Consider the following 14,284-nt stretch of genomic DNA (forward strand, 5'->3'; position numbering starts at 1 on the left):
ACCCCACTCCAGACCTCTTTCTTATTTGAACAATAGTGGTTTCCTAATCTCATTTGTGTTATAATTCAACAGCCATCATCTCTACTTTCTAAACCAGCAGTTCTCAACCTGTGGGTTGTGGAACAACAACCCTTTCACAGGGGCCACCGATAACCATCAAAAAAAAAAAAACCCAGAGATTTACATTATGATTCAAAAAAGCAGCAAAACTACTATTATGAAGTAGCAACAAAAAATAACTTTATGGTTGGGGTCAACACAAAATGAAGAGTGCTTGCTTTGGCAGCACATACAATAAAATTGGAATGATAGAGAGAAGATTAACACAGTCCCTCAACAAGGATGACACACAAATTTGTGAATCATTTCATATTTTTTCCTTATTATCTCTTAACATCAAAGGACTCAATTCTCCAATAAAAAGACATAGACTAACAGACTGGATTTGTAAACAGGATCCAGTATTTTGCTACATACAGGAAACACACTTCAGTAACAAAGACAGCCACTACCTCAGAGTAAAAGGTTGGAATACAATTTTCCAAGCAGATGATCCCAAGAAACAAGCTGGAGTAGCCATTCTAATATCAAACAAAATCTACTTTCAACCAAATCTTATCAAAAAAGGATAAGGAAGAACACTTAATACTAGTCAAAGGAAAAATCTACCAAGATGAAATCTCAATTCTCAATATCTATGCTTTCATGCAAGGGCACCCACAGTAATAAAAGGAACTTCACTAAAGCTCAAAGCACACATTGCACCCCACACAATAATAGTGGGAGACTTTGACACCCCACTCTCAGCAATGGACAGATCATGGAAACAGGAACTAAACAGAGACACAGTGAAGCTAACAGAAGTTATGAAACAAATGGACTTACCAGATATTTATAGAACATTTCATCTTAAAGCAAAAGAATATACTTTCTTCTTGGCACCTCATGGTACCTTCTTCAAAATTGATCATATAATTGGTCACAAACAGGCCTCAACAGATACAAGACGATTAAAATAATCCCATGCATCCTATCAGATCACCATGGACTAAACATGGAAATCTTAATTTCTAACAAAATTAATGGATAACACATATAGACATGGAAACTGAACAACACCCTACTCAATGATAACTTGGTCAAGGAAGAAATAAAGAAAGAAATTAAAGACTTTTCAGAATTTAATAAAAATGAAGACACATCATACCAAAGCTTATGGGATATAATGAAAGCAGTGGTAAAAGGAAAACTCACAGCTCTGAGTGCCTCCAAAAAGAAACTAAAGAGAGCATACACTAGCAGCTTGACAACACACCTGAAAGTTCTAGAACAAAAAGAAGCAAATACACACAAGAGGAGTAGAGAGCAGGAAATAATCAAATTTGAGGCTGAAATCAACCAAATGGAAACAAAAAGAACTAAACAAAGAATCAACCAAACCAGGAGCTAGTTCTTTGAGAAAATCAACAAGATAGATAAATCCTTAGCCAGACTACCCAGAGGGCACAGAGACAGTATCCAAATTAATAAAATCAGAAATGAAAAGGAAGACATGAGAATGGAAACCAATAAAATTCAAAAAATCATCAGACCCTATTAAAAATATTATACTCAACTAAATTGGAAAATCTGGAGGAAGTGGACAATTTTCTAAACACAACATGAAAAACTGTATTAAAGGGTTGCAGCATTGGGAAGTCTGAGAACCACTGCTCTAAACTGTAGTTGTTATGGGAAAGCAATGGTAGTGTTCCAAAAAAGTACTTGGATTTCAGTGGAAGCACCTACAGGTCAAGGGATGTAGCACAACAGGGCACAGAACACATGTGGAGTTGGACTCACATTAAGTTCAGTAGGCTTGAGACCCAGAGCAGTCTAAGGGACTGAAATTAGACTCCTGACTTAATATCCCTTCCTGCCACCATCAAGCCTAGCCAACCACCACGGTTCTCCAACATGCGTTGTTTGTTTACTTGCATTTTTGTGTTACTAAATCTATCACATTCGTCCTCAAAATACACCTGTTTGTTTGCAATTCTGGTAGCTGGTGAATAAAGCTATAAATCCTTTACAGACAGAACCATTTGCCACCCAGATTCTTCCAGTTCCTGGACACAAACAATCACGTTTCTCATTTCCCCATTTTGGTTCCCCATCTCATCCCATAGGTAATAATAACAACAGTAATGAGTGATAGTGATCATTCTTTTCTGCACTTACTGTCTAAAGCATCATATTCTCTCTACTGACTTTGCTGTTTCAAGATGGTTGTTCAGTGTTTCAGAATGCCCCATCCTCTTCACAAGGGAGGAAAAGCAAGGATCAAGAAGACTAATATAAAGGCCGTGTAGCCAGTACAGCTTTGATTTAAGAATCAAGCAGAGGTGTTTTGCTCCTATGGTAAGCCATGTCATTGACTAATGCTGTCTTTTATCAGTCAAGTCATATCAATAGATTTTCTGAAGTTGCCTGTATCGGTTCCTTCTCACCCAGTCTCGTGGCTTTTCATGACTTTTCAGGCCCTCATCATCTTCTATTTAGATTCCTCCCATTGCATCCCAACTGCATTCCAGAATTCCAGGCTTTTAGCCGTTAAAAGTCAGATTAAACAACTTTGATCAAGCCCACCTCCTGCTCAGGTGCAACCGTGCTCAGAGGTGGGCTTTTCCAACAGGCTGATCACAGACCTCTGCCAGATGGATCCTGAAACCACATCACCACATTCCTTGCCTGCTTCCTGCTCTCCAAGGCTGTGACTCACACATTTGAACTGCACACGGAGGGCTGCCGCGCCAGTCACTTACTTACATTTCAAATGCCCCAGATTAAAGAGAATATAAATGAGTAGGAGCTTTCTGTGCTTCTCGCTTCAGCTCCACATCCCATTCATTAGGGGAAGGTGGAGAGAAACCACACAGATTGACACACCATAGCCTGCCTGCGAACTTCTAATTCTTCCCTTGATCCTTGCGGGTTTCCTGACAGAGTGTGCCTTTTATCAGGATATCTGATACTTTCTCAATTTCTTCCTTCAACAAGTACTCAAAATAGCAGACTGCCCAATTTGAAAGGCAGCTCAGAGAATTCCAGGCAGAACGCTCACCCAAATGCAAACAAAGTGAGTTGCTCCTTATTTGAGGGTCACACAAACTGGCCCTGCCTCCCTGTTAGCTTTGCTTTCCTGTGTTTCCATATTCACACTGACTCCGGGCATCCTTGTCTACTTTGTCACATCCTGCCCCATCTATTTCTGCTCTTCCTACCACCAATGTTCTCACATCTCTCCTGCCCGATGTGTCCTTTGATTGTCCCTTATTCCTTCAGATGTAAAACAAGTTCTCTCCTAAATTACAGCTAGAAAACAGAGTAGAAGACACCCAGTGAAATATGAGTTTTCTTTCTGTGTTAGTCAGGGTACTCTAGAGTCACAGAACTTATGGAATGTCTCTATATATTAAGGAGATTTATTGTAATAACTTACAGTCTTCAGTCCAATTAACCCAGCAATAGGCGGCTATGAATCTGAAATCCAAGAATCTAGTAGTTGCCCAGTTCCATGAGGCTAGTTGTTTCAGCTGGTCTTCTGTGTAAGCTGGAATCCTGAAGACATAGGTGCCAACAGATGTGCTGGCAAGTGCAAGTAGGCAAAGAAGACTGAGTCTTCCTCCTCCCAATGTCCTTATGTAGTCCTCTGGCAGAAAACATGGCCCAGATTAAAGGTGTGTACCACCACTTCTAGATTTGGAATTTTCTCTGTCCCAGGATGGCCTTGAACTCAGAGATTTGCTTGCCTTAGTCTCCTGGGATTAAAGGCTCATACTACCTTGCTTGGGCCTAAGTCTTTCATGGCCACTATGGCACAAGATCTGGATCAAAAACATGTATCATCCAGCCTCAAGATCTGGATCACCAGCTTGCCTTCCATTTCTAGGCTGTAGTTCATTCCAGATGTAGTCAGGTTGACAACCAAGAATGACCTCAGTATAAACAATCTCTTGAGTCTATTATTGATAATATAGGTGTCGATCATTTCCTATCACAGGAAAAGTTGTAAGTGATCTCTGTCCAGAGGGATCACCTCCCACTAAACGCAGGCTGAGCACTGCATTCATAAGCATGGTCACAGTTTGAGGATTGTGGAACTGAAGAAAGTCTTCTAGAATGTCACTAAATACTGTCACTTTGTATTCACCTGGCACATATGCATCTTTGTGTGAATACATGTCTGTTTCTGTGTATTCCATGTCTTTGCCTAGAGCCCTTCTGTATGTGGAGAACAAAATACCTTACATGTGTTTGTCCTTCCTGATAGTATATTTTATTTCAAGATACAACTCGATATTACTGGAATTTATATAAAATACTAAACAGAAGAGTGATTGTGCCTACAGTTAAATTCAAAAATAGATAAGGAAGAAAGCAAGCATAAAATAAATTTTGTGTTTCTTCAAAAATATATACATGAGAAAACATATAATAAGGCACAAAGAAGCAAACTTTTAATTTGTTGTTTTTAAATAGTCTTTAAATTTTACTTCAGTGAAATCACAGAGTACAGAGGCAGGAACACAGTTTTAGAAAAGCCCAAGTATAGTGCAGAAGCTGGAAGAACAATTTTTTAAGCTGAAGCCTTTTGTGACAGTTGAAATTTTAACAAAGCCACAGACTAAAAATTCTACAAACAATTATCTATAATTTTGCCTAAACTGCTCATTTTAAACAAATAGTTGCTATTCTCAGGTGAATTAATTAGGAACTATATTTATTTTCTTTGGATGTGCAACTGTAGTCAAGTCGTGCGTAAAGCTTATTAAACCTTGATAATTTGGTTCCAGAGCGTTCCAGAGGCCACATGCATTCCAAGTACATGTGTACCTAAAATATCCACCTCCACTCCAAGAGTTAGGTCCCTAAAGAGGGAATAGATGTATTTTTTTTGATTGCTCAAATTTTTGTTAAATAAACACTATAGAGTTTGGTTATCAAATTTATTGTGTTAGAGGAAAAAAATTTTAAAGTCAGAGTGTTTGAGATATTAAACATTTCATTTGCTGGATGTGGCTTACTTATGTGTAATTGTAGTACTTGAGAGGGAAATGAAAGGAGATTGTGAGTTCAAGGATAGCCTGGAATCTGTAATAGGAACCTGTTTACAAAACGGTAGACTTTACCATACAGCTATGCACATGCAATCTAAATAATCTCACTGTAGAATAGGAGCTTCCCTTCCCCTCAGCTATGGGCTGAGGAACTCAGGAGTGCAGGCTGTGTAAGCAGAACACCAAATGAGGAAGAAAGTCACCCCTGGTGGCCACACTGCAGATTGCTGTGGATGTCACTCGGAGGATAGGCTGTGAGGTTTTATCCATTTTTTTTAATGGTCTATCACTGGCGTTTCAAGTTCAGGTTGCTCACACATTCCTAAGGTCAGGCACAGCTGGTCTTACCTTACGTGAGTTTGGATCTGTATCAAAAGCTGACATATTTTCAGAAGATCCTTTCAAAGTTATTTTTTATTGGTTATTTTATTTACATTTCAAATGTTATCCTCCTTCACAGTTTCTCCTCCACAAGCCCCCATCCCATCCTCCCTTCTTCTGCCTCTATGGCAGTGCCCCCCCACCCTCCCACCCACTGCTGCATCAGCACCCTAGTATTACCCTATCCTGGGTCATCAAACCTCCATAGGTTATAACAGCAATAAGAAAGGGTTTTTTTTTTTAAAGATTTCAATTCGTTTTTTGAAATTTTCATACATATTTTGAGCTTAATCACATGTACATCCTCAGCCCCTCCTCTTACCCTCCTTAACCCTCCTATCCCTTTGCTCATAATTTAGAGACAACTTCTTTTTCTGTCTTTCTGTCCCCTGAGTCTATCCAGTTTCCCCTCTGGTTTTTAGAATCAGGACCTGTTCTGATGTGTGGTCACCCCCAGTGGATCCCATCATGTAAAAAAAATAAATACACCGATCCTCTCCTAACAGCTATCATTTGCTAATAGCACTTGATTTAATATACTTAATGTGGTGGTGTGACCACATATCCAGCTTCCCCCATCTTTGCTCGGACTTGGTTTGTCTGGAGCCTGGGCCGCTCTTGCTCATACACCTCAAATGCTGTGAGATCATATATGCATCTGCCCTGTTGTGTCTAGAAAACGCTGTTTCCTTGAAGTCATCTACAAGCTCCGGATTTTCCAACTTTCTACCCTCTTTTTAAAATCTCTGAGCCCTGGGTAAAATACGAATGTCTGATTTAGGGCTGAGAACTCCAGTGGTTTGTTTTTGTTTTTGGGTTTTTTTTTTGTCTTGTTTGTTTGTTTGCTTGCTTGTTTGATTGTTTTTCTCTGCATGCTGACTAGCTCAGAGGATCTGTGTTTCAGACTATGATAAGATTTTTTTTAAAACAGTTCTATTGAAAAAAAGTTCAATTTATTTCACCTGTATTTGCCTGGTGAACAGTCACTCAATGGATGAGCAGTCTATAGGTATTAATTGCCTTATAAAAGAAAACAGACAAGAACTAGTTATCATAGCATCATAGTAGAGAAACTCAAGAGTCTAGGTGAATTCAAAGTGGTCATGCATACACAAGGCTAAAGGTCCCTTGGATCAAATCACAAAAGATGGACAAAACAGATGGAAAAAAGGAAATGCGATGGGTTTCTAGGCAACAGGCATCAACAAGTGAAAATTGTGGGCCACACCAGAGTATATGTTGCAACAAGCAGGATTTTACCTACAATTACATCATCATATAACTTCTTTGTTGAATTTCTTCTTGCTTTGGATACCTGAGTTGACCCCTAATTTTCACTGATTAGATGAGATAGCACTTAAATTATTCAAGGTTCGGTGCATACTATCTTAGCCTGAGATAAGCTTGGCCTCTTTTGACAATCTCATATTTCAAGCTTTCCTTTCTGACTCTCACGTTCTTCCCTTGCTTCTCCTCTGGTGGCTTTCAGATGGCACAAGAAAAAGTCGTGTGCTTTCTGTGGGATGCTCTGAAGGTCCTTACCAATCTCCTTTGATGTCATATTCTTGACTCCCCTTTGGATCTTGTTCAGCTGCTATAGTATCCAGGAAATTCTCTCTATGGTCTAATACAAGAGGATAACTTCTCCTTGTATGTAACCTAATGAACTCATGAAGCTCAACTCTGTACATTTGTTTTTCTTGAGTTGTTTATTTTATTTTGTTTTGTTTTGTTTTATTTTATTTTATTTTATTTTATTTTATTTTATTTTATTTTGCTTTGCTTTTTTTCATTTCCTGAAAACAGGCTCTCATTGTGTAATTCTGTCTGGACTGGAATTAGCTATGTAGATCAGGGTGGCCTAAGTCTCACAGGAATCCTCCAGCCTCCAGCATACTGAGATTAAAAGTGTGTTCTACCATACCCAGCCTCAACTACTTTAATTTGGCCAATGGTTTGGAAGGGCCCAAAGCTTTGCCAAGTGCTCACTTCCCTTCACATGGTAGCTTTTTTCTGGCTGGCACAATCAGAAGCTCTCGGGGACACCAGAAAACACTCTATCTCCTCTTCTGAACCTCTTCCATGATATTTAAAGACCTCAAGAAATAAGAGACATTGGGTTCGCTTGCACTCTTCTCCACTCTGCAGTTCCTACTGTGTGATTCAGACTCACATATAGGTATGTGAACTGCATCAAAAACATTGCAACTTTCTCATTCCATCTATGCCTTTGGAGCTCAGAGCAACCAGCTCTGGGATTACCAAAGGCAACCCTCATTAGAAATCATGTACCCTGTCTATTTCAACTCATACTACAGCCAAGAGAACAGTTTTACAATGGAAAATTGTCTTTATTTGAGGAGATAATCTAATGATTAAAGGAAAGTCTCCAAAAGTTGTTTTATTTAGGCTAAAACCATACATCAGACACATACTTAAGAAACTTGAGAATCTGTGTTCCTTCTTCTTATCCTATCCTTTACCTGTTTATATAAGAGCAAAAAAAAATCAATAATGCTTTAGAGGGTGGCTGTGATCATTCATTAATTATGCCTAATTAATATAATAGTGATAATGTGATAGTTCAGTCTGATGGAATAAAGAGAAAGCTAAGCCCACATGAGCTTTCACTAGCATTGATATTAAAAATAAAACCTGTTTCTTTCTAATTTAGTGAGATACGCCACCATTTTCCATGACCAGTGGGTAAAATATCTGAAGACTCATTTCTTCAACTTTTAGCCCATTTTATTTAGGAGCATCAGAATAAGATAACAGAGTTCTGAATCGTACAGATATATGGGCATGTGACTTAGAATATCAAAGCTTAATCAAGTGAGTGAAAGATTTTAGACAATCAGCATATGGTTTTATTTACCTAAAAGGCAACAGTTGCATAACCCCTCATTGTCTTTATTCCATTTAAACATAAATTCTTCCCTCTGTTATCTATTCACATCTCGATTAACATTTGTGGAAATATTTTCATCAAGCCAAGACAAACCTTGGATATAAGGGACACTAAGTGAGACATTATGGCAAAGTTTTCAGCCTTACTCACATGGGACAACTTGAACAAGAGTTAGTATTGAGTAGCTTGGCCCCGAGATGCTCCAGGAACTGAGCTTATACTACAGACTAGGTTTTATTGGACATATGAGTATAACGTGACTCTTCTCTGGTTATACTTAATTCCTTTTTGTTAGCCCATTTGCTAAATGAATATGACTTAAATTAGTCAATTATTTTTCATCAGCAAGCCACGTAACATTGTTTTTGACAAATTTTCAGGCTCAGTGACTTCTTAAAAATATAAAAACAATTTAGTGAATTGTCCACTTGATAATTAAAAAAAACATAATAAGCACTCAAAAATTAGCACAAAAAAATGAGGGTAAGAAATCCATGATGTTCCAAGTTTTAAAAGAAGACAAACAAGGGTCATGTTTCATCTTCAAGTTTTAAAATATAAACAGTGATTTTAAAAAATCAAATGTCAGGAGAAAGGTTAAAATAAACAATGCGTACCAGAGATAATCTTAAATTAGAAAAATAGACCAGAAACCTCTATTTTCTCGAACAAAATTCAGCAAGCTACAGTACCCCAACTGTAAATAATAAAAGGCACTGCAAGCTATGAAGCCCAACTTGGAGCTTGTAATTGCTGTAAAAAACCTGCATTATTTCTGGAGGGTGGATGATTTGCTGAATAAAAGGTTTACAGGCAAGAAGTAGTCACATGCTCACCTAAAGAGGTTAGTGTGATAAAGTTTTTTCATTCCCAGAGTGAGGAAGGAATTTCCGCGATTTGACACAGCAAGGTCAGCGTCGGTAGTAGAAGAGGGACCTTCTTCTCTCTGAGTCTTATTTTCCTTCCACTTGATATTTTCTAAATGCCTCTGTTAGCCTTTGAGAAAACCTCAGTTCACCAGATAGGAATCCTAGAAACTGTTCTGTGTTTAGCAGGCACGAGGATAACATTTTAAACACTCATCAGCCAGTCAGATCCTTCGCCTGCAGCAGATCGTCTCGTGCCTCGGAAGCTGCGGCATCGCTCTGTGGTCATGGAGAATACCCACAGCACAGTGGTTTTGGATGGCTGGTTGGGTGAGAGAAAATGTCATGGTAGAGGTGTCAAATGCAGCACCAAAATCCAGTTTCCTGCCTTCAACCCGAAGGGATAATTCAAAGCAACAAAGGCACGTATCGACAAGATTTGCAAGCAACTGTTAAAAGGCTGGGATTTCAGAAATAGAAATCAAGTGTTTTTGGATACTTGCCATGTTGTCCCAAAGCTCCAATTGCTACTGTCCTACTTCATGAAACAGCACGGACCAGTGGACCATTTGGTTGACAATGGCAACATACAATTTTGGTTGTTTATTCGTGGTTCATATGTAGTCGAAATTTACCTCAGACCATCAAAGTTAACCAAACTAGAATTTATCCACGTTCCCCCTTTGGTTAACTTCCTGTTGCCTCTAAGATCATACTCTCCCAATGCGGTAAGAACATATGATGTAAGTTAATACCCAACGTTGATGGCTTCTGTTAATTACAAATTTTTACTTCCAACTCCCCATGCATTGGCTTTGATCAGTCCTCTATAAACTTAGCATTGTTTCCAAACCCTAACACACAGCAATTTACCTGCAGTCGTATGCTTCTAAAAGCACCTACTTTAGTCGTTTCCCTAGAGGGTTAGGCCAAATGAAGGCACCAGTATAAAAAGAGAAACGGATGACGGATAGAGGTGAGTAAGGAGAAAGAAGACAGATGCATGATAGACGACAGACAGACAGATAAATAATAGATTGAGATGTGAGTGATCACAACATAATAGTCTCCCGAAAGAAGTTCATAAGCTAAAATAGCAAACAACTTGAAATTCTTCTCAAAGCATTTTCTAGTACTATGTTATAAATTGTGCAGAAATATTATTAACACATGACAAGATTTTAAGTCTTTGACATAGAGGAACTAATAGCAAACCTAACAAAGCAAAAACTAGTCAGCATCGATACAGACTTCAAATTGGCGAGGTAGTAGAAAAGTTCAGCAGTGTGAGAGGTTAGACAACGAAATGAAAACTTTGTTATTCCGGGTTGAAATATATTTAAGTTAAAAGAATAATGGTAAAGAGTAAGAATAAAGGGGCTCTATACCAGAAAACATTTCTAATTTTTCTTGTAATCTAAAATAACTTCTCTATACTACATTGGTAAAAGTCAGCTCTGCATTTTCTATAGAGAAGTGTTCTTGTCTTTTATGCCAAGGTTATTATTTTGTTCAAGCACGTAAAAAAACTAAGGTTTTAAAAGTGTTCCTTAAACTGATTTTATTAAAGCAGTCAAAAGCACTAAGAATTATTTCATTGGCCAATCATTCTAACCTTACTCTGTATCTGACAGGTTGGACTAACCAATCAAAATGCAAAATATTAGCAAGGTCATAGTGGTATAACAAAACACACTACTATATTTCACAGATTACAAAAGGCATTAAAATTCTGATACCCCATTCATAAGGAAAAGATTGTAATGAGAATAGAAAATGGCACAACATTAATTCATTGTGTGACAAAGAATATAATGAGAATGGGAAATAGTACAAACATAACTCATTCCGGTTACAGTTTTAAGATTGTAATGTCATGGTTCATATCACATACTTAGTAAGAAGGTGGTAGCCAAAGTGTTGCAATATTCAATGGCTAGTCGGAATTTAGTGAAAGCATTATCACATATAACTCCATGGAATTATATTAAATATTTTAAAAACTTTTACTCAATCAGAAAGGATAGATATGATTAAAAATTAAACAATGTTTCTAAAGTCTCATTTGCAAACAGCATGGGTGCAAATGAAATATGAAGCATTACAAGTCCGCATAGCAAGGTGAAACTAGGAAAGTACAGTGTGCTGTTGAGCACACCGAGCTAAATATGTTTAAATAGAGTAAAATATCTTGGCAAAGGGCGCTGTGTGAAGTCAAGACCTAGGGTTAGGGATCTGTGCTTGGGAATCAATCTTCCATTCTGGGGTTTCTGAGAACAAAGCTGCTGCCGAGAAACACTGGAGGCACTGGTTCAGTAACTGAGGGCCACTGGAAAACTGAGACTGCTGATGGTTCGCAATCAGAATGGCACTTTCAATGGTAATATGTACATTTTATGGAGCACTTCCCGTGATAAAGACATTTTCAGAAAAGCTGAGAAGTTGTTTTTTACACAACTACCAAGAACCAAATGCAAATTCCAGTTCGTGGGCTTTCAATTGTCCTGAGAAAAGCAGGACATGCTATGAATTTTCACAGACACTGTGTGTGTGGCTGTATATACTTAAAAATTGCACTGCCCTCTCCCCTAGTTGACTCTGCTTTCTAATTACACAAGCAGTGGTTAATATTAAGATTAGATTTAAACTTATTTGCATTCCTTAAATAAATATCCAATAACATTCTGGAATGTAGGGTCAAATTTAATTAACCCAGGATTTAAAAATTGACATAAATTATCCCCAAAATAGATAAACCACACATTTTTAATTGAGTGGCTGGCATGGGAATATTCCACTTTTAAACATCTTTAGTTTACAGGGAAAGTTGAATGCACAAAGAATTTTTGTTAAATGAACAGTTACACTTGTTAAAATCATGTTCCTTGGATAAACAGTACTGGCTTTATTAAGTCAAAAATTTCACCCCCCCAAAAAAAAAATCTGCCTAGAAATTGATTTATCAGTTTTATAAAAATATATTTTTGTGTATTTTTAATAATTTAAAAATAATATTGCACAAATATAAGGTTCTGACAACATTCAACATCATGGAGTATTCAATACACAGGAGTAGTATTTAAAGTAATAATCTCTTCTTTGTTTATAATATCTAAAAGGACATGGAGATATAGAAATATTGTTATTAGACCTAAGTACAGCTATCTCGTATCCAGTGGGCAGGTGGTAAGATATGGCTTGGTGATGCTACTGGTACCACACAAGTAGAAAACAACATTATAATGTATTTTAAAGGACACTTTGGAATTTAGAGATTACATTGCCCAAAGCTGACCATGCTTCGAATGCATTGCCTCTATCTCATCCCTGACAATTCACTTCCTTGCAAAGCTCACGTTTGCATTACTTGGCCTCAACAGTTACGGGTTTAGAAAAGAAGTAAAGAAAACATAGGGAATTCTGTACTTACAGGGTTTTGTCAAAGTGGTCTCAAGGAGTAAATTCCAAGATGGGATTTGAAGAATAAATTATTTGTTCCCCAAATTTCTTAAAGAAAAATAACGTGTGTTGAGAGTAATTGTGATGTGCTTAAAGGACTAACTCTAAATTCCAAGGTAGGAGAAATTAAAAGGATGGCTTCAATGTGTAGTTACCTTGTCTCAAAACCAGAATCTCTTTGTATGCTTACAAAGTAGATATGTGGTGAATTTTCTGTAATCAGCTGGACAATTGCCCTGCATAACATCTAAGACTTTTATCTTAATTTCTTTATTTTTTCCAAATCAAGCAGCGTGATGTTTTCTTAACCACGGGATATTGCAGTAAAGTTGATGCATATAAACAGCTTTATGTATCTAACATGACTTTGGCTCTTTAACTTTTAACACACCAATTAAGATGCTGAAATCTCAGATTTAATAGCTGCCTATGACTGCTGACGGTTGATTTATTTCCTGATAATCATTGGAGCTGCTAAGTGAAAAACCAGAGAAAGCATCCTTCTAAGAACCCTGCGTTTCTGCACAAGTAACTACATGCAGGCCCTGTGACTGTGACAAGGGGAAAGAGCTAATGTGACATTTAAAAAAAATCTGCAGACATTGCTCCCTTTCTCAGAGAATTCTTTTTCCTCATTAAACAAACATTTTTTGATGGTTGTTCACAAATGTCACCTATCAGTATCTGGGGAGGATTGCTTCTTCAGTCCCCATGCATATCAAAATCTGGAGATGCTCAAGTTCCTTACCCAAAACTATACTGTACTTACATTTAACCTGCATGCATCACTCTGAACACTTCCAACAATTTCTAAAATTGCACATGATACGTAATACAGTTTAATTGTTATGGAAATGGGTGTCATTCTATGTTATTTACAGAATAGTGACAGGAAAAATCTGAATCATGTTCAGTAGAGATTAATGAGAACTTTCAATCCATGGTGTTGAATCCACGTGTGTGAAACTCATAAATACAGAGAGAATAAATGAATAAAAATTCAATACTGAATTTGTGATGTTGTGATTGAAAACACATGTCAAATTTCAAAAAAATTGTATATACAATGTAAAGATGATAGTGTTGCTAAGCTAGTTTTTGAAAATGAGGCCAAGTATTTTCATCTCCTGGGGTAGGCAGATTAATGGCCTTCCAAAACTGCTTACATCCAAATCCCAAGTTATGCGTAAGTATGAAACCTTACATGTCAAAAGACATTGCAGGTGTGCTTAAGCTGAAGATCTTGAGATGGAAAGACTAGCCTTGGCTCTGCAGGGCACTGAGTACGAATACACGGAGGGGTCTTTATGAATGAGTGAAAGTGGGAGGCACAGGACCAGACTAAGATTGAAAGATACAATATAATCAGGAAAGGCCAGAAGTAAAGAAATGCCAGAGAAAGAAGGTGGGAAGGGAAAGAGAAAAGAAGACTCCTCCAGACAGTGAATGGTCCTGCTAATACCGATTTTAACCAAAGGAAACCAGTTTGGAATTTCAAGTCTCCATAGCAACAGAATACTGTGCATGTGTTGCTTTAAATCACTGTATGTGGCTATCACAACAAAAAT

At 37.6% G+C, this 14,284-nt stretch overlaps 1 non-coding gene across 1 annotated transcript; it reads left to right on the plus strand.

Moving 5' to 3' along the window:
• Positions 1–270: 270 nt before the first annotated feature.
• Positions 271–377, plus strand: Gm26139. The gene has a single exon (XR_003951330.1). It is a non-coding gene; the product is annotated as a U6 spliceosomal RNA (small nuclear RNA).
• The last annotated feature ends 13,907 nt before the right edge of the window (positions 378–14,284 follow it).

The sequence above is a fragment of the Mus musculus genome, chromosome 14 (genome assembly GCF_000001635.26).
Source record: "Mus musculus strain C57BL/6J chromosome 14, GRCm38.p6 C57BL/6J".
NCBI classification, from domain to species: Eukaryota; Metazoa; Chordata; class Mammalia; order Rodentia; family Muridae; genus Mus; species Mus musculus.